The sequence below is a fragment of the Eumetopias jubatus genome, unplaced genomic scaffold, assembly GCF_037043125.1.
Source record: "Eumetopias jubatus isolate StellerSeaLion01/CBP00866 unplaced genomic scaffold, mEumJub1_p1.0 scaffold_11, whole genome shotgun sequence".
Classification (NCBI taxonomy): Eukaryota; Metazoa; Chordata; class Mammalia; order Carnivora; family Otariidae; genus Eumetopias; species Eumetopias jubatus.
The window spans coordinates 47,675,034-47,694,348 of NW_028274817.1; positions in this window are offsets into that span (position 1 = coordinate 47,675,034).

A 19,315-nucleotide genomic window follows, 5' to 3' on the forward strand; every position below is an offset into this window, starting at 1 on the left:
CATGTACAATCCTGGAAAAATAACCTGTAATTGTTCAGTAACCCTGCAGACCAGTGCTAGGATCCATCCCAATTAGAGAAATACTCTGTCTCCTTGATGTACCTGGTTTAAAGATAGGCATAATGACCTTTGAAAATACATTCACTCATTTATTAATCCAATAAATAGTTGCTGATCAATGACTATGTTTAAAGCATATTGTTGAGTAAATTAATAATACTAATACAAGTCATAATGTGCTAGTGCTGTAATATTGGTGCAAATAGGATGCTATTGGAGTGTAGAGAAAGTAGAAAGTAGAAAAAGTAGCATGAGAAAAAGCTTCACTGAGAGTAGATTTTCAGCGTGCTTCTAAGTTTCTATACAAGAACATGCATTAGCATTGGAAAAGTGGTTATTTTAGTTCGGATGAATTAGAAATAACATCCTGTGGGAGATGGGATAGACAGATAGTCAAAGGCAAAATTATGGAAAACTTTGACTAAGGAATGTGGACTTTAACTGGTGATAAGGAGCTATTGAATATTTCTGAGTATAGGAAATCATAAGGGCCATATTTTGTAGTACTTTTTGGGCAAATATGTCAACAATAAATTCCAATGAGAATAAATTGGAGATAAGGAGAATGTTGCAATGAAGGTGTGGACCAGGATTGTGGCAATAGAAATTAAAATATAGGGGGGCTGGAAAGGATGGTGGAGGAATAGACCCTATTCCAACTGGTCTCCAGAATTGAGCTGGATATCTACCATACCACTCTGAACACCCACGAAATCAGCCTGAGATATAAGAAGATAGATCTTGATTGCTACAAACAGAATATTGCAGGTGGTTGGTTTCGAGGTACGAAGCATTAAGCCATGATTCTGTGGGCACATATTGGAGGATAATAAGAGGGGGAAGGGAACCATGGCAATCCTACACCATAGGTGAGCAATAACCTCCCATGCTGGGGACAGGGCAGAGACTTGCAGACTGGTAGCAATGGAGAAAGGACTTTAGGGCAGCCCCCTGGATGGAAATCTGGAGCGGCTGGGCCATGCGTGCAAACTGGAATTGGCTGGCAGTTTTAGAAGGACAAAGGGCAGAGACATGCCCCAACCTGGAAGTGAGAACTGGGAACATTGCTGAGGGGTGCACAATCTAGGACATTGCAGTTTATAGTAGCACAGACAGAAACGGAGATAGTGGTGGCCTGGAGAGCTCATTGAAGAACAGACTATGATCTCTCTGCTCTGAGGCAAAGGGTTGGAAATGATCTCTTCTGCTCTGACTCTTGGAAGAGATGTGAAAAGCTGCCAGGGAAAGCCACCAGAGAACAAAATCCCCCCAAAACCAGTTTTCACTGAGCCCATTCCCTGCCACAGGGGGCAGGGCAACTCTGCCCAAACAGAGTTGCCTGAGTAATAACACGGCATGCCCCTCCCCCAGAAGACAGGCTGGGAGAACAAGAGGCCAGCAACCCTAAGGTCCCTATAAAACAGGTGCATTTTGCTTGGGTTGTGGTCAATAATTTGGACTCCATACATTCCCGCAACCACCCCTCAACAGAATGACTAGGAGAAGGAAACCCCAAATAGGAAAGACTCAGACTGTGATTTCTGCCACAGATTTACAAATGGATATAGATACAACCAAGATGTTGGAAACGGAATTCAGGGTAGCAATTGTGAAGACAATAGCTAGAATGGAGAAATCGATTAATGACAACATAGAGTCTCTAAAGGCAGAAATGAAAGCTGAATTGGCAGAACTTAAAAATGCTATCAAGGGGTGCCTGGGTGGCTCAGTTGGTTAAGCGACTGCCTTCGGCTCAGGTCATGATCCCAGGGCCCTGGGATGGAGGCCAGCATCAGGCTCTCTGCTTGGTGGGAAGCCTGCTTCTCCCTCTCCCACTCCCTCTGCTTGTGTTCCCTCTCTCACTGTCTCTCTCTCTCTCTGTCAATTAAATAAATAAATAAAATCTTTTAAAAAATGCTATCAATGAGATCCTATCTAATCTAGATAATCAAACATCTAGGGAAAGCGAGGCAAAAGAACGAATTAGTGATCTAGAAGACCAACTGAGAGAAAAAGAAGGAAAAAGAGGAAGCCAGGGGAAAACAACTCAAAATCCATGAAATTAGAATCAGAGAAATAGGTGACATCATGAAATGTTCCAATGTCAGAATTATTGGGATCCCTGAGAGGGTAGAGAGAGAGGAAATTGAAACCTCCCAAAAAAAAAACAAGAGGCTAGGGCTGGATGGATTCCCTGGGGAATTCTACCAAACATTCAAAGAAGAAATAATACCTATTCTTCTGAAGCTGTTTCAAAAATAGAAACAGAAGGAAAACTTCCAGACTCATTCTCTGAGGCAAGCATTACTTTAATCCCCAAACCAGGCAAAGATCCCATCAAAAAGGAGAATTTCAGACTGATGTCCCTGATGAATATGGATTCCAAAATCCTCAACAAAATCCTAGCTAATAGGACCCAACAATACATTAAAAAGGATCATCCACCATGACCAAGTGGGATTTATCCCCAGGATGCAAGGGTGCTTCAACATTCGAAAATCAGTCATTGTGATAGAACATATTAATAAGAGAGAGAAGAACCATATGGTCCTCTCAATTATACAGAAAAAGCATTTGACAAAATACAGCACGTTTTCCTGATTAAAACTCTTCAGAATATAAGGATAAAGGGAACATTCCTCAAGTTCATAAAATCCATCTATGAAAAACCCACAACCAATACCATCCTCAATGGGGAGAAGCTGAGAGAATTTCCCTTAAGATCAGGAACACGTCAAGGATGCCCACTCTTGCCACTATTGTTCAACATAGTATTAGAGGCCCTAGCTACAGCAATCAGACAACAAAAAGAAAGAAAAGGTATTCAAATTGGCAAAGAAGTCAAACTCTCTCTCTTCGCAGATGACATGATACTTTATGTGGGAAATCCAAAAGATTCCACCCCCAAATTACTAGAACTCAGGCAGCAATTCAGTAATGTGGCAGATACAAAATCAATGCACAGAAATCAGTTGCTTCCTTATATACTAACAATGCAACTGTAGAAAGAGAAATTAGAGAAACGATTCCATTTACAATAGTACCAAAAACCATAAGATACCTCGGAATAAACCTAACCAAAGAGGTACAATATCTGTACTCTAGGAACTACAGAACACTCATGAAAGAAATTGAAGAAGACAAAAAGATGGAAGAACATTCCATGCTCATGGAATGGGAGAATAAACATTGGTAAAATGTCTATGCTACCCAGAGCAATCTATACCTTTAATGCCATCCCAATAAAAATTCCAATGACAGTTTTCAAAGTGTTTGAGCAAACAATTCTAAAATTTGTATGGAATCAGGAAAGACCCCAAATTGCCAAGGAAATGTTGAAAAAGAAAAACAAAGCTGGGGGCATCACGTTGCTTGATTTCAAGTTATATTACAAAGCAGTGATCACCAAGACGGCATGGTACTGGCACAAATACAGACATATAGACCAATGGAACAGAATAGAGAGCCCAGATACGGACCCTCAACTCTATGGTCAAATAATCTTCGACAAAGTAGGACTAAACATGCAATTGGAAAAAGACAGTCTCCCCAATAAATGGTGCTGGGAAATTGGACATCTGTATACAGAAGAAGGAAACTTGAACATTCTCTAACACCATACACAAAGATAAGCTCAAAATGGATGAAAGACCTCAATATGAGACAGGAATCCATCAAAATCCTAGAGGAGAACATAGGCAGTAACCTTTTTGACATATGAAGTTGCTACAGCAACTTCTTTCAAGATACATCTCCAAAGGCTAGTGAAACAAAAGCAAAAATGAACTTTTGGGACTTCATCAAGATAGAAAGCTTCTGCACAGCAAAGGAAACAATCAGCCTAACAAAGAGTCAACCTACAGAATGGGAGAAGATATTTGTAAATGACACTACAGAAAAAGTGCTGATTTCCAAGTTCTGTAAAGAACTCAAATTCAGCACTCAGAAAACAAATAATCAAGTCAAAAAATGAGCAGAAGACACGGACAGACACATCTCCAAAGAAGACATACAAATGGCTTACGGACACTTGAAAAAATGTTCATCATCATTAGCCATCAGGGAAATTCAAATCAAAACCACATTGAGATACCACCTTACACCAGTTAGAATGCAAAAATTGACAAGGCAAGAAACAACAAATTTTGGAGAGGTTGTGGAGAAAGGGGAACCCTCTTACACTGTTGGTGGGAATGCAAGTTGGTACAGACACTTTGGAAAACAGTGTGGAGGTGCCTCAAAAAATTAAAAATAGGGGCTACCCTATGACCCAGCAATTGCACTACTGGCTATTTACCCCAAAGACACAGATGTAGTGAGAAGAAGGGCCATATGCACCCCAATGTTCATAGCAACAATGTCCACAATAGCCAAATTGTGGAAAGAACCGAGATGCCCTTCAACAGATGAATGGATAAAGAAGATGTGGTCCATATATACAATGGAATATGACTCAGCTATCAGAAAGGATGAATACCCAACTTTTACATCCACATGATGGGAGTGGAGGAGATTATGCTAAGTGAAATAAGTCAAGCAGAGAAAGTCAATTATCATATGGTTTCACTTATTTGTGGAACATAAGGAATAACATGGAGGACATTAGGAGAAGGAAGGGAAAAATGAAGGGGGTGGATATCAGAGGGAGAGATGAACTGTGAGAGACTATGGACTCTGAGAAAGAAACTGAAGGTTTTAGAGGGGAGGGGGGTGGGGGTGATGGGTTAGCCCATTGATGGGTATTAAGGAGGGCATGTACTTCATGTAGCACTGGGTGTTAAACAAAAACAATGAATCGTGGATCACTACATCAAAAAACTAATGATGTATTGTATGGTGACTAACATAACGTAATAAAATAAAGTATGTGCTATGGGGAGCACTGTGAATTGTGTAAGACTGATGAATCACAGACCTGTACCTCCAAAACAAATAATATATTATATTTAAAAAATAAAAAAGAAGAAGATAGTAGGAAAGGAAAAATGAAGGGGGAGAATTAGGAGCGGGAGATGAACAATGAGAGACTATGAACTCTGAGAAACAAACTGAGGGTTCTGGGAGGGAGATAGGTTAGCCTGGTGATGGGTATTAAAGACGGCATGTATTGAATGGAACACTGGGTGTTATACGCAATGAATCATGGAACACTACATCAAAAACTAATGATGTAATGTATGGTGATTAACATAACATAATAAAATAAAATTAAAAAAAAGAAAGTTCCAAAGCTTAAAAAAATAAAATAAAATAAAAAGAAATTAAAATATAGGAAGATTATAACTAGGGTTTAGAGGAATATAGAGGATAGAAGAGGTTGAGGTTAAGAAAAAAAGACTTTTTTTTTTCTCTTATGACTCATTAAAACTTAACTTCCACTAATGATTTAGAGTATGTAGTAAGCTTTCTTCATGCCACTATAATACAATATCCAGTGCTATACTGGGAACATAGAAAAGAGGTAGTATACAAACTAGTTTTTAGTTTCAAAAGAGCAACAAATGACCATCACCTGGGAAGACTAAGTTTCATTGTAATATTCTAATGATATTGCTTGATGATCATTAAAATTCTTTCTTGATATTAAGAAATTCTAGAAAATGTCATTTTTTCCCTTAGTAAAGGCTAAAATGACAGGAATGTAGTCAAAGCAAATGGCCTGATTTCAAATTATGTGCCTCCTAAGTAAAATTTTATGTGTTTCCCCTAACAGCAAGTCATTACCCTTTCCCTTCCTCTCACTTCCTTTCACATCAGAAAAATTCCTCAACATGCAATGGTGGGTCCCTTCTGTTCCATAGATTCCTTAAAAGTAGTGGGATTTGTTGGGGGTGTTAAATCCTGCCTTGGACATAATCAGATCATCCTTCCTATTTTCCGGCTGCTTAATCAGACAGTCAGTTTATTAGCTTGAAATGCCAACACACACTTAAGGACTTTCTAGTTCAGAATGATTGGCCCTGAGTGCATGGAATTCTGGGGCTCTTGGAAGGCTGTAAACATTTTTAGTTATGAAGGCAAGCTCTGTCGGCAATAGGAGAATGGTCTTACTACAACCCAGCACTTATACTGTGTTTCCTACTGCTGAAATCTAAATGACTGATTAAAAGGCTTGCTGTGTGTTGTCATGTTGTATATTCCCTTGTGTGCATTCAGGAGTGCAAGAAGACCAGTATCTACTTCACATTTCAGTTCAGAGCAGCCTACCACATACTACTCCCTCCACCTGTGAAATGTGTTGCTCTGGTTGGTGCTTTGTTATTAGGGACTATGAATTACTTATGCCCATATTGGATGTTGCTTGTATTTCCTACCAAGGTGACCTTAAACCCATTGCTCCTTTTCCTTATGTTATTACCTGACTTCTGCTGAAAGGGTTATAATTCACTTAGCTAATAAAGTTGTTAGGCTACAGTATAATATTTATCCATCTTCATTAAAGAGAGAGAAAAAATATTAGACTAATTTAATGGGGAAGCTCATTGCTGCCACTGTCCCATGCAAAATACATAGTTTTATTTTTGCCTCAGTGGCTTAGACATATAAAAGAAGTAGAGATTTATGGGTGCCTGGATGGCTCAGTCAGTAGAGCATGTGACTCTTGGTCTTGGGGTCATGAGTTCAAGCCTCACATGGGGCCTACTTAAAAAAATAAAGAAGTAGATATTTAGAGAGACAAAAGAGGGTAAGATGAATTAACAAATAAGGGGATTTTTCAGCACACCTTGGCCCATTAAGATTGGGTGGGGGCAGGGGATGTTATTGAAAGAAGGAAACAAACCAGCATAAGCATTAGGAATAAACATTCAAAATAATCAGATGAGACTCTAGTATGTAAGTAGTTGATTGTTCTTTTTATCTGCCCATTATCTGAACTAATCTATGAGGCAATGGTTCTATTGGTAGTATCCACTTCCCAAAATTGGTGATAATTTGTGGCAAGCTGGGGTATCTGTGCCCAGTGGTGGTAACAGTGGCATTGCATAGAACCAGCTGTGTACCATGATTTTTAGTGATGTTCTTGGGTAGGTAGACTCCAAGCCTAGCACTCTTTTATTCTTAGATTAGAGTTGGTTTCTGTTATTTTTGAAGATAGAAGGGACTACAAAAGAGTCTTCCATGTAGTCTGCCTCATGTAAGCCAGGCTCAGAAGAACTTATCCAGTTGATGGAGAGACAATTCCTTATTATTCATTCACATTTTCACAGATTTTATCATCCAATATAATATTTCCTCCACAGCGCTTTAATCACTGTCTATAAAAGACAGTTGAAAAGAAACCTACATAAAAATGTTTTTTGTTCACCCCCAACCTGAAGTTAAGAAAACACTGATCTAAAATAATGCTAATAATTATGACAATAATTATGTTATTGACAATAGGGATAAAACAGCTAACATGTATTGAGCACTTTCAGCTATTGGAACAGTCAGCGTCCTTTACTTGCTTATCCCATTTAACAACAACCTAAGAAGTAGATACTATTACCATCTTGATTTATAGATGAGGAAACTGCATCTTAGAAAGGTTAAGCAACTGACTCAAGTTACACAGCTAAGTGAAGAAACTAAAGTTGGAAACTAGATCTGTTGGATTTCAAAACTCTTGCTTCTAACTATTTCACCATATTTGAAATACAAAGAGTGATATATTCTACATATTTGTATCTCATAATACACCTCTTTGAAGAAGAACCACAGAGAAGGTGGCGTGGAGGGATGAGCAAAGTGAATGAAAAGGAGTGAAAGATACAGGCTTCCAGTTATGAAATGAAGAAGTCACAGGAATAAAAGGCATGGCATAGAGAATATAGTTAATGGTGTTGTAATGGCGTTCTATGGTGACAGATGGTAGCTACAGTTGTGGTGAGCATAGCATAACCTATAGAGAAGTTGAATCATAATGTTGTACACCTGTAACTAATATAACGTTGTGTATCAACTATACTCAAATTTAAGAAAATAAAAATTTAAAAAATAAGGAAGAAACAAATAGAAGTGAAAGAATAATAAGGGGAAAGGAAACTACCTTTTTTATGTGCCAGTCACTATACCTCTTGCTTTATTTTTATCTTGTTTCATCTTTACAACATTCAAAAAATGGATACATTTTATATTTTAGGAAACTAAAAATTTTTATACATTTATATTTTATATTCTAAGAAACTGTGATTTCCTTTATACATTTTATATTTTAGGAAACTGGGGTTCAGAGAGGTTGTGATTTCCTTAAAGTCACAGAGCTAGTAAGTAATCAAGCAGAACACAAACTCTTGTTATGTCTAAATACAATTTTAAAAGGTAGTTATTACTAGTCTCTATAAATGTTTTCTCTCTTGGGATGCCTGGGTGGCTCAGTCGGTTAAGCGGCTACCTTCAGCCCGGATCATGATCCCAGGGTCCTGGGATTGAGTCCCACATCAGGCTCCTTGCTCAGCAGGGAGGCTGCTTCTCCCTCTCTCTCCTTCTGCTTGTGCTCTCTCTGTCAAATAAATAAAATCTTTAAAAAAATGTTTTCTTTCTCATTTGTCTACCTTGAGAGATTGCAAGGTTGTTAAGAAAGCCAACCTTAGCAATGTGTGTACTTGTTTGTTTTTTCTTTAATGAATAAGTGGAGAAAGAGAGACAGAGAATAAGAGAGAGATTGAGAGAGAGAGAGATTGTAAATGAGGAAAGAAATACTACATACAAGCTCTATATGGAGCCACTCTAAATTATGAGCTCTGAATAAATAAAGAAAACTTAGATTTTGGTAAAATTTTATATTTCATGTTTATTTCAACTCACAGTCAAAACTTCATTTTTATTAAGAAAGACACTAATCTCTAGAATATACAAAAATCTATAATTTGCCTTAAGTTTTCCTGCTTGACAAAATGTCTCTGGTCTCTGAGAGATCAAATAGTGAGAAAGACATGATGTTGTAAAATTGTCTTAGTAAAGATTTACAGAGTGTTGAGTTTGGAGGATTTCTTCTACGTTCCTGATTCCTTACTTAACATTGCATATTCTAAATGATTATTTTTGATCATTTAAATTAACCTCTTCTTGGGATGCTTGGGTGGCTCAGTTGGTTAAGCATCTGCCTTTGGCTCAGGTCATGATCCCAGCGTCCTGGGATCCAGTCCCACATCTGACTCCTTGTTCAGTGGGGAGCCTGCTTCTCCCTCTGCCTGCCACTTCCCCTCCTTGTGCTCTCTCTCTGACAAATAAATAAATAAATTCTTAAAAATATAAATTAACCCCTTCTGATGCTTTATCTTTTAGGGAAGACATTATTTTTTTTAAAGATTTATTTATTTATTTGAGAGAGAGAGAGGGAAAGAGAGCAAGCAGGGAGGAGGGGCAGAGGGAGAGGGAGAGAGACTCCTCACTGAGCATGAAACCCAATGCAGGGCTCAGTCTTATGACCCTGAGATCATGACCTGAGCCAAAACCAAGAGTTGGATGCTCAACAGACTGCACCACCCAAGCGCCCCATTTAGAGATGACATTATTAAAATTTTTCTACATATTATTACAAGACACTAACTAAGAGTTCAAAAGACTACTTACTTTCTCTGTTTTCTCCAAGCTCCTAAAATGTATAGCCAGTCTTTGGCTCACTACTTTACTTCCTTGATATTGTTGTATTATAAAAGGAAGGGGCAATATTTTTGAATGTATAGATTATGGAAGCATTTAGGGGACAATAGTAAATGTTTGGAGAATGTGAAACAAAGATGGTAGATGTGGGACCAGCACATTAATGGAGTGGGGAGTGCATACTTATAAGAAAGTTGCCTGACTTCCAGTTATGGAATGAATAATTCATGGGAATAAAAGGCATAGAATACGGAATATAGTCAATTACATTATAATACCATTGTATGGTGATAGATGGTAGCCACACTTGTGGTGAGCATAGCATAACATATAGAGAAGTTGAATCACTATGTTGTATGCCTGAAACTAATGTAACATTGTCAACTATACTTAAATTTAAAAAAATAAAAAGCGTTATAATCATTTTACAAAGAGGTTTATAGGTAAAAAAACTAAAAAGCAGCTAAATGAATTGAAATTTGTTATATCTGGGCAAAGGAAAGAGACAGAGAGGCACAAGGGAATAAAATTTTTCTTTATTTATGTAGATATGAAGTATATGTAAAACTTTTATTTAAAAAATAAATTATAAATTGTATTTTTAAGAAAAGACAGTTGTCCAAGTTATCATTCTGACTTCTGTGTATAAGACCTGCAACCAGTCACATAAAATACATGGGTACTAATCTTTTATTTCATTCTGATTTGGGTAGTACATTGTAAAACTTGCTTGATAGTCACTAAATCTATCCTATCCTAGCTTAATATTTAGAAAGACAGAGCCTATGAGTGATGCTCTCTAGATGCCATATATGCCTAATATGTGCCCAGTAAATTGTGCCTTACTTTCCAGTTTTGAGATATGGAGTGAGCTGAATGATGTAAACATTTCAGGTTCCAGGTGAGTTCTCCTAGGGTAGCAAAGACTTGGGAAGTGGGACCAACAGACATAAATGCCGTGATTTGTATGAAATCTGTTCATTAGTGCTAAGTTCCAGCAAAGAATACAAGAGAAAGTTAGAAATGGAAATGTGAAGAATCATACTACATATGTAAGATGAGTGACAGGATTAAAAACCAAGAGACCAACATATTTTTTAAAGATTTTATTTATTCATTTGACAGGGAGAGAGAGAGAGTGTGTGAGAGAGAGCACAAGAAGGGGAGCAGCAGGCAGAAGGAGAGAGAAAATTAGTCTCCCCACTAAGCAGGGAGCCCAATGTGGGACTCAAACCCAGGACCCTGGGATCATGACCCAAGCCAAAGGCAGATGCTTAACTGTCTGAGCCACCCAGGCACCCAGAAACTGACATTTTATCAAGGGATTTTAAAGATCAGGAAATGTAAAATTCTGATTATTAATTTAATAGATATTTTATTCATGTATTATATGCTAGAGATGAATCCAGTGTCTGGTTCACAACACAAACAAACTTGGTTTCTACTCTTATTGAACATACATTCCAGTAGAGTAGATAGACAATAAACATATGCATGATGATCAAGTCACATTTGAAAAGAGACCCAAGTGACAGGAAGAAGTTAGCCTAATGAAGACTTGGAGGAAGGGATTTACCAGCATGCATAAAAAGAAGTTTGTGTTTATTGATGGACAGAAAGGTGATCAATATGGCTGGGATGGTGAGCAAGGGAGATAGTGGTAGAAGATGAGTTTAGAAGGAAGGCTGGGCCAGATCCTATATGGGCCATGTTAACATATGAGAATTGTTTTCTAATGAAAACAGATTACAGATCTATATTGTAAACCTGAATCACCTTAGTAATTGTTATGACAGCTACCTGAGTAAGATTTCATTGACCAATCTATATTAGCAAAATATGAGAACTTTTAATGAAGAGCAGATTTCTTAAACTTTATTTTTTCTCCAGCTTTATTGAGATATAATTGACATAAAATATTGTGTAACATATGATGATTTGAAACACATATATATTGTGAAATGATTACTATAATAAGGTTAGTTAATAATCCATCACCTCACATAACTACTATATTTTTTAGAACATTTAAGTTCTACTCTTTTAACAACTTTCAAGTATATAACACAGTATTGTTAACTACAGTTACCATGGTGTATGTTAGATCCCCCAAATTCATTCATCTTAAAATAAATTTGTACCCTTTGACCATCTTTTCATTTCTTTCACACCTCAGTTCCTGGCAACTGCCATGCTACTCTGTTTCTATAAGCTCAACTTTTTGTAGATTCCACATATAAATGAGATCATACAGTACTTGTCTTTCTCATTTCAATTAGCATAATACCCTCAAGGTCAATTGATATTGTCACAAATGACAAAAATTCCTTCTTTTTATGGCTGAGAAATATTACATTATAATATATATGCATAATATGTGTGTGTGTATATATATATATATATGTATATATATATATAATTTTTGTATCCATTTTGTCTTTATCCGTTTAACCCATCAGTAGGCAATTAGGTTGTTTCCATATCTTGGCTATTGTAAATAATGCTGAACATGAGAATGCAGTGAACACAAGAGTGCAGATATCACTTCAAGATCTTGGTTTCAATTTCTTTGGACATATCCCCAGAAGTGGGATTGCTGGATCATTGGTATTTCTATTTTTAACTTTTTGAGACACCTTCATATTTTTTCCATAGTGACTGTACCAATTTATATTTCCACCAACAGTGCACAAGGATTCCTTTTTCTCCACATCCTGGTCAACACTTGTTATCTCTTGTTTTTTTCATGACAGCCATTCTAACAGATGTGAGGTGATATCTCATTGTGGCTTTGATTTGGATTTCCCTGATTATTAATGTTGAGTACCATTTCATGTACCTGTTCACCATCTGTATGTATGTCTTCTCTGGAAAAATGTCTTTTCAGTTCCTCTGCTATTTTTAAATTAGATTTTTTTGAGTTGTATGAATTCCTTACATATTTGGGATATTAACACTGTATCAGATATACAATTTGCAAATATTTTCTCCTATCATATAAGTTGCCTCTTTGTTTTGTTGATTGTTTTTGTAGTGCAGAAGCTTTTTAGTTTGATGTAATCCCACTTAGTGACATTTGCTTTTATTGCTTAAGCTTTTGGTGTCATATCTAAAAAATCGTTGCCAAAACCAATGTTGAGATTTTCCCATATGTTTTCTTCTAGGGGTTTTGCCATTTCAGGTCTTGCATTTATGTCTTTAATCTGTTTTGAGTTAATTTTTGTGAGTGGAATAAGATAGGGATGCAATTTCATTCTTTTGCATGTGGTTATCCAGTGTTCCCAATATCATTTATTTAAAAAGATTATCCTTTCCCCATTGAATGATCTTGGCTTCCTTGTCAAATATTAATTGACTGTGTATGGGTGGGTTTATTCCTGGGCTCTCAATTCTGTTTCATTGGTCTACAAATGCAATATTTTTTCCCCTCAAAGCCAAGGAATGAGTTTAAAAATATCATTTATATCATCAACCTCTTTCTCATTTTTTTGCTTTCCCTGACTCCCTGTCTAAAGTGGAAGATATTACAATCTCATTTCTTTGCTTGGTGTGTGTTCTATTTTGGTATCTGAAGTTTGTTGATGTAATTGGAAAAGAAAAGCTGCATGATGATTTACAGTGTTGGTTTCTTGATTGGGCCATTCTTAAGTATGGAAAAGAGAGGGCAAAAAACAGACACATAAAGCCTTGAATAAAATAATCATTGTGAAGGGTTGCAAATTTAGAAATTTTAGTATTGTAGCTTACACAAGTCTGGTCATCTCCCCTGTAGAATGAGAGCTAGTATTTCTTAACCACCCAAAAGTTAATGCTGAGAAATCTCTGAGGTAATTCCTGAATAGCTTTCAAATGTGTTGGGTTTTGAAAGGTATAATTAAAACTCATTATTCTCCCTTTCTTTGTCTACCAGCTGTTGGATCATAGGAAGAAAAACAAGAGTTTTTTTCCATTGACCAGTGAAAGAATTAGCTAGATTTAAACAGAAAGTGTTCCTTTATATATTAAAAAAAAAAACTTCATATCTCTTTAGATCAAAGGATGTTGAGTTGAATTACGGTCAAATGAAATTTTAAACATATAAGCTGAAAAAGTCAATGAAGAGGTTCAATGATAGTCTCATTTTAAAAAAGTGATGTTGAGGTAGAAACCTGTGAAGTAGTGCTGATTGCATTTGCTATCATGACTAATATGTGTACATATTAGTATGTTATTATTATTACCATTTTATGTACTTCTCTACATTTCAAAACTCTTTTTTTGGAATTTTCTACTTTTGTTCCCATGACTGAGAAGTGAGGGCTATTAAAATGATTCAGACATACCGATTAATATTTTATTTTTTTAATTAATTCTAAAAATGACAGGTTGAGATTCCTTTTAGAAAAATGATTGCTGTCAACCATTATTTATTTACAAATATTTATTAATTTACAAATATTTATTGAATGTCTGGAAATTTTAAGTTTCCTATCAGAGATACTATGGGAAATGAAGCCCCTTCCTGTCTGTTTTCTCCAACCCTTCCGTCAACGTCAGATATTTTGGTAAAATATTAATATCATATTTGACTTTTGATTGGGAAATGATAATTTTTAAAATAATTGTGTCCTTTTGGGTAGGGGAGCTATATTAGAAACCTCTTAGGTGCCACATTAGATCTTAGTTTCACCTATCTCCAGGACCTATGGCCTCTTGTTTCATCCTCACTTCTGCTTTGATGACTAAGTCAAAGTAAGAACTATCCAACTTCATGTAGACAAAATCCAACACTTTATCTCATGCTCAAATTACCTTTCTCTAAACTTCTGCTCCAGGAATTTTCCATTGTGGGTGAGGCATGAAGTGCCACAGGACTCAATCAGGGGCTATGTTTGCACAAACTATAGTGCAAGAGATTAAATGCCCCTTAGAATAAAAGGTTGGTAAGAGACAGGAACCAGTGCATAAATTCTTCTTCCTTTCTCTGCCACACAGTCCTGTAATGCAATAGTTTATGTGACTTCTCAGAAGATGGTACCAAAAGATTAAGTAATCTGTTGGGCTTGATACCCATCAGTGACCACATATTAATACATTTTCTCATATATACTCTTCTTATTCTCCTATTTTATTCCTGTTTTCCCTCATCCCTGCTACAGTATAATATCACACTTCCTAAAACATTTAGTAACATAGAACTTTTGCATCAGAATTTATTTTCTGGGGACCCAGGATAAGAAAACGTATTGAAGCAAAATCAATCAGATCTAATTTTTGTAAAAGTGCTGCCATTTGACACAGACTTCTAATTTTCCTGCAAATTAGATGAGCATTTGTGGTAGTAATTAGGCTTATCATAAATACTGTAGATCTCATCATTCTCAGCACATGATAGAATTGCACTTCCCAGTCCTCTTAAAGTTAAGCATGACCAAATGATTTATTGTAACTAATGAAATATTTGCTGAACTAGTGTGTGTCTGCTCAAGGCAGAAACGTTAACAGCCCATGCATAATTTTCCACATTTCCTTCCCCCTGCCATGCTATTAAGATAGAATTTCTGTCAGTGTGGGTCCCTGAGTAACTACAAATAGCAACTCCCCCATGACCTGTGCTGGACATGTAGCATGAGCAAGAAATATGACATTTATTGTGTCAAGCCACAGAGCTTTGAAGTTGTTTATTCCTTTACTGTAACCTAGTTCATGTTGACTGATATAACATCTTCCTTTCCCAAAGTGGAGGAGATCACACATCATATTTAGAAATTTGATACCTTACTGTTTATGGCTCTATCACCTTTAAAAAAAAAATGCTACTATGATTCGTGGTGACTTCTTTTCACCAGCTTGGGAAATCACTAGTGTAATGTACTAGCATCATTTCCATATATGTCTCATACAAAGAACATTAGAATATCCCTGGCTTGAATGGATACTTTCTCCAACACTCTGAAATAGGTTTCTAAACTGCTCTGCATTCTTTGACAAATTATTGACATTAAAACTTTCATTAAAAGTAAAACTTAAAGTTAGATTGTTTTTGGCCATGTCTTGATTCCAATAGTAAGAAAACTTATATCATGAAAACACATATAATAAAAAGCAATTTCTTCAGGAAACAAAACTGTCACATATATTTCATGAGTGCATTCAAATCAGTGAAATAATTTATGCTAACAATGAAACAAAAAGTTGCCTTCAGTGGGACAAATAGGTCCCCCTTAAATTTTTATAAAAGGTTCAAAGAATCTAAAATAAGATTTAATGGAATCTTAGCTCATGTTCATTGGTATTTGTGTTCATTTTTGAGCCACATATAATTAATCAGATGAAAACAGTTTTTGGCTTCCTATGTCCTCTCTTGTCATCTCCTTTTAGCCTCTGGGCAGTTCAAGAGCACACTACCTCTTCTTTGAAAGAAAAGTAGGAGCCCCTGGGTGGTTCAGTTCATTAAGCATCTGCCTTCATCTCAGGTCATGATCCCAGGGTCTTGGGATCAAGCCCCTGAGTCTGGCTCTCTGATCAGTGGGGAGCCTGCTTCTCCCTCTCCCACTCCTCTCCCTCAGCTCATCCCCCATTTGTGCTTGTTCTTTCTCTCTCTCTCTCAAATAAATAAATAAAATCTTTAAAAAAAAGAAAAGTAATAACAAATATTTATATAGTGCTTACTATGTTCCAAGCACTGTACTAACTAGTTTTTAATTCTTTTTTTTTTTTTATTTGAGAGAGAGAGAGAGAATGAGAGATAGAGAGCATGAGAGAGAAGAGGATCAGAGGGAGAAGCAGCCTCCTTGCTGAGCAGGGAGCCCGATGTAGGACTCGATCCCGGGACTCCAAGATCCTGACCTGAGTCAAAGGCAGTCGCTTAACCAACTGAGCCACCCAGGCGCCCTAGTTTTTAATTCTTACAATAACCCTTTGAGTTAGATATTAGCACTCTCCCCATTCCCATTTTATAGTCAAGGAAATTGGAGTTCAAAAATTTTGACTTTCTTGTCCAAGATTATGTAGTTAGTATGTTAAAAAGTCTGGGTTTAAAACTCAGGCAATGTCTTTTGGAACCATATCCATGAAACAATATTTGGATTAAGTACTCAAGAGTTCCAAAGGAAAAACGAGAGGGGACATAGTTCGTAACCAGAAATAAGTCCATTTATTTCTGGGAGTACAGTTTAAATATCTTAATGGCCAGAGATATACTGTGCATACGGGAAGCCTTGTGCAGGATAGTAGGGAGAAGCGAGGTTGGTGATAAACTGGAGACTGACTGTATGCCTTGCCTCAGTTTAGCCAAAAGAAATGTAGTTTTCAATCTTGGCTTTTTGTCTTCCAAGTGTTGTCTTCCTCCACTGAATATCCACATTGTTTTCTTTAAGTGTGCTTGGTCTACTTAAAAAGGAAGGAGCACCAAAGGCCATAATTCTATAATATCCTTTTTGTTGTTGTTTTAAAAAAAAGCTGCAAATATTTAATGTAAAATAACTTGATGAGTATGGACATATGTGTACACCCATGATACCAACATCACAAATAAGGTAATAAACATATCCATCATCTCCAAAAGTTTCCTTGCATTCCTTTCCACTTTCTTTGTGGTAAGAACACAACATGGGATATACCCTCTTCAATTTTTAAGTACACAGCACCATATGGTTAACTAACTATGGGCATTCTATTGTACAGCAGATCCTTAGAACTTATTCATCTTGTATAAATGTAACTTTATACCCTGAAAAACAACTCCCATTTTTCCTCTCCTCCCATTTTCTGGCAACCACAATTCTATTTTATATTTCTTGAGTTTGACTATTTTAGATACTTTATATAAGTAGAATCATATAGTATTTATCTTTCAGTGACTAGCCTATTTCATTTAGCTTAATATCTTCTAAGTTCATTTAATGTTGTTGCAAATGATAGGATTTCCTCCCTTTCTAGGGGTGGATGATAATTCCATTGTATGTACATACCACATTTTCTTTATCCATTTGGTTGTCAATGAACATTTTGATTTTTTCCATATCTTGGCTGTTATGACTAATGCTGCAATGAACATGGAACTGCAGATTTCTCTTTTTAATTTTTTTGGGAACTGTTTTCCATAGTGGCATCACCATTTTACATTTTTACTAATAGTTTACAAAGGTGTTAATATCTCCACATCCTGGACCTCATAACCCCCCCAACAGAAACAATGATTTAACAACTATGTTTGGACCAGAATAGCTTTGAGAGAACCCTAGAACCTAAGATAAGAGGTTGCAACACCTCATAAGAACACAGGACTGAAAAGGACCACATTGAAACATATAGGAAGAGGAGTTTTATTTTGCCTCTCTTTTCCTTCCCCAAGTCAATATAGTTCAGCACCAAGAGAGATCCCTTTGCCATGATTTCTCCTCTAAGGAAAAGAGAGAGTAAGGAGTGCATCCAGTGTAGTGTTCTGGTTTAAGTCCCTCACAGTGGCCTGAAGACTGATAGAAACCGGAGTTAGAATCTGTCAATATTAGCCTCCCACAGAATAAATTTTAACCCTTACCTGATGTGTGTGTGTGTGTGTGTGTGTGTGTGTGTGTGTGTGTGATGTTCAGTATCAGAAGCAAGTATCCTTTCCTTTGTATCTGTATATGTGTGTGTCTGATTGTTCTTACCTCTAATTAAAGTTAGCAATTGGAGTCATAGTAGTTGTAGTTTTTCTTCTATAGTTCAATGGAACTTTAATGATTTTAGTCATCCACAGGTGGTTGATAGAACATTGATTAGCGCTTCTTGTCTTTTTCTTCTGTCCTTCTGTAAAGTTTTCTACAACTCACTTGGGAAAGGAAACCATGCATTATTCATACCTAAGTGCACTAATTTGATCAACCTTTTCAGATAACCCTAAGTCAATTGAAATTTGACTTATGAGTCAACTGCCTACAGAAAGTCACACAGAAGCATTTGCATTGAAATTTTCTCTACTGTCATATCAGTGGGCTATAACCCCACAGAAAAAAAGTTGACCCCTATAGAAGGGAATGTTAAGTATCTGTGTCCATCCATTCCCCCCCCAAAAAAATAGTGCCAATCAATGTAGATTAGGAACTGGGCAAGCTTATTTCTCATAGGTCAAAACACATCATCACTTAGTAATAGCTTCTGGTCACTACTGACTTGGTTTGGATTTGAACAAATGACTCAGAGTTTAATAAATGCTTCTCATTATTTATTCTTTTTTATCTTGCCTTTTTAAGAAAAACAACCCAGCACACTTGTGTTCAAAATGTTGTATGATATTTATACACTGCCTTATTCCTTATGTAATAATCTCCCAGGCAAGAATTACTGCACATTTTCTATACTGCATGGTGAGTAAGAGGCTTTTTTATTTGCCAAGAACATTCAATAGTTTACTGTAGTCTGGAAAATACAACTAGGGTTGGTTTTAATTGTGACACCCTTTGTTCCACAGAAGTTAATCTTGTAACAAATAGATTAGAAAACATGGAACATACTTTGTATGATTTTTTTTTTCCTGGAACACCTTAATGCATGAATGTAAATCTTGTAGAATAACAGCAATTTCTGCTAAAATAGTAAGACAGTGTTTGACATGCCTTCCCTCACAAGGGGTGGTGTTCTATGGACAGTCAAATAAAATTATCAAGAAAAATGTAATCATTGGCAGTTGTTTTATGTTACATATTCT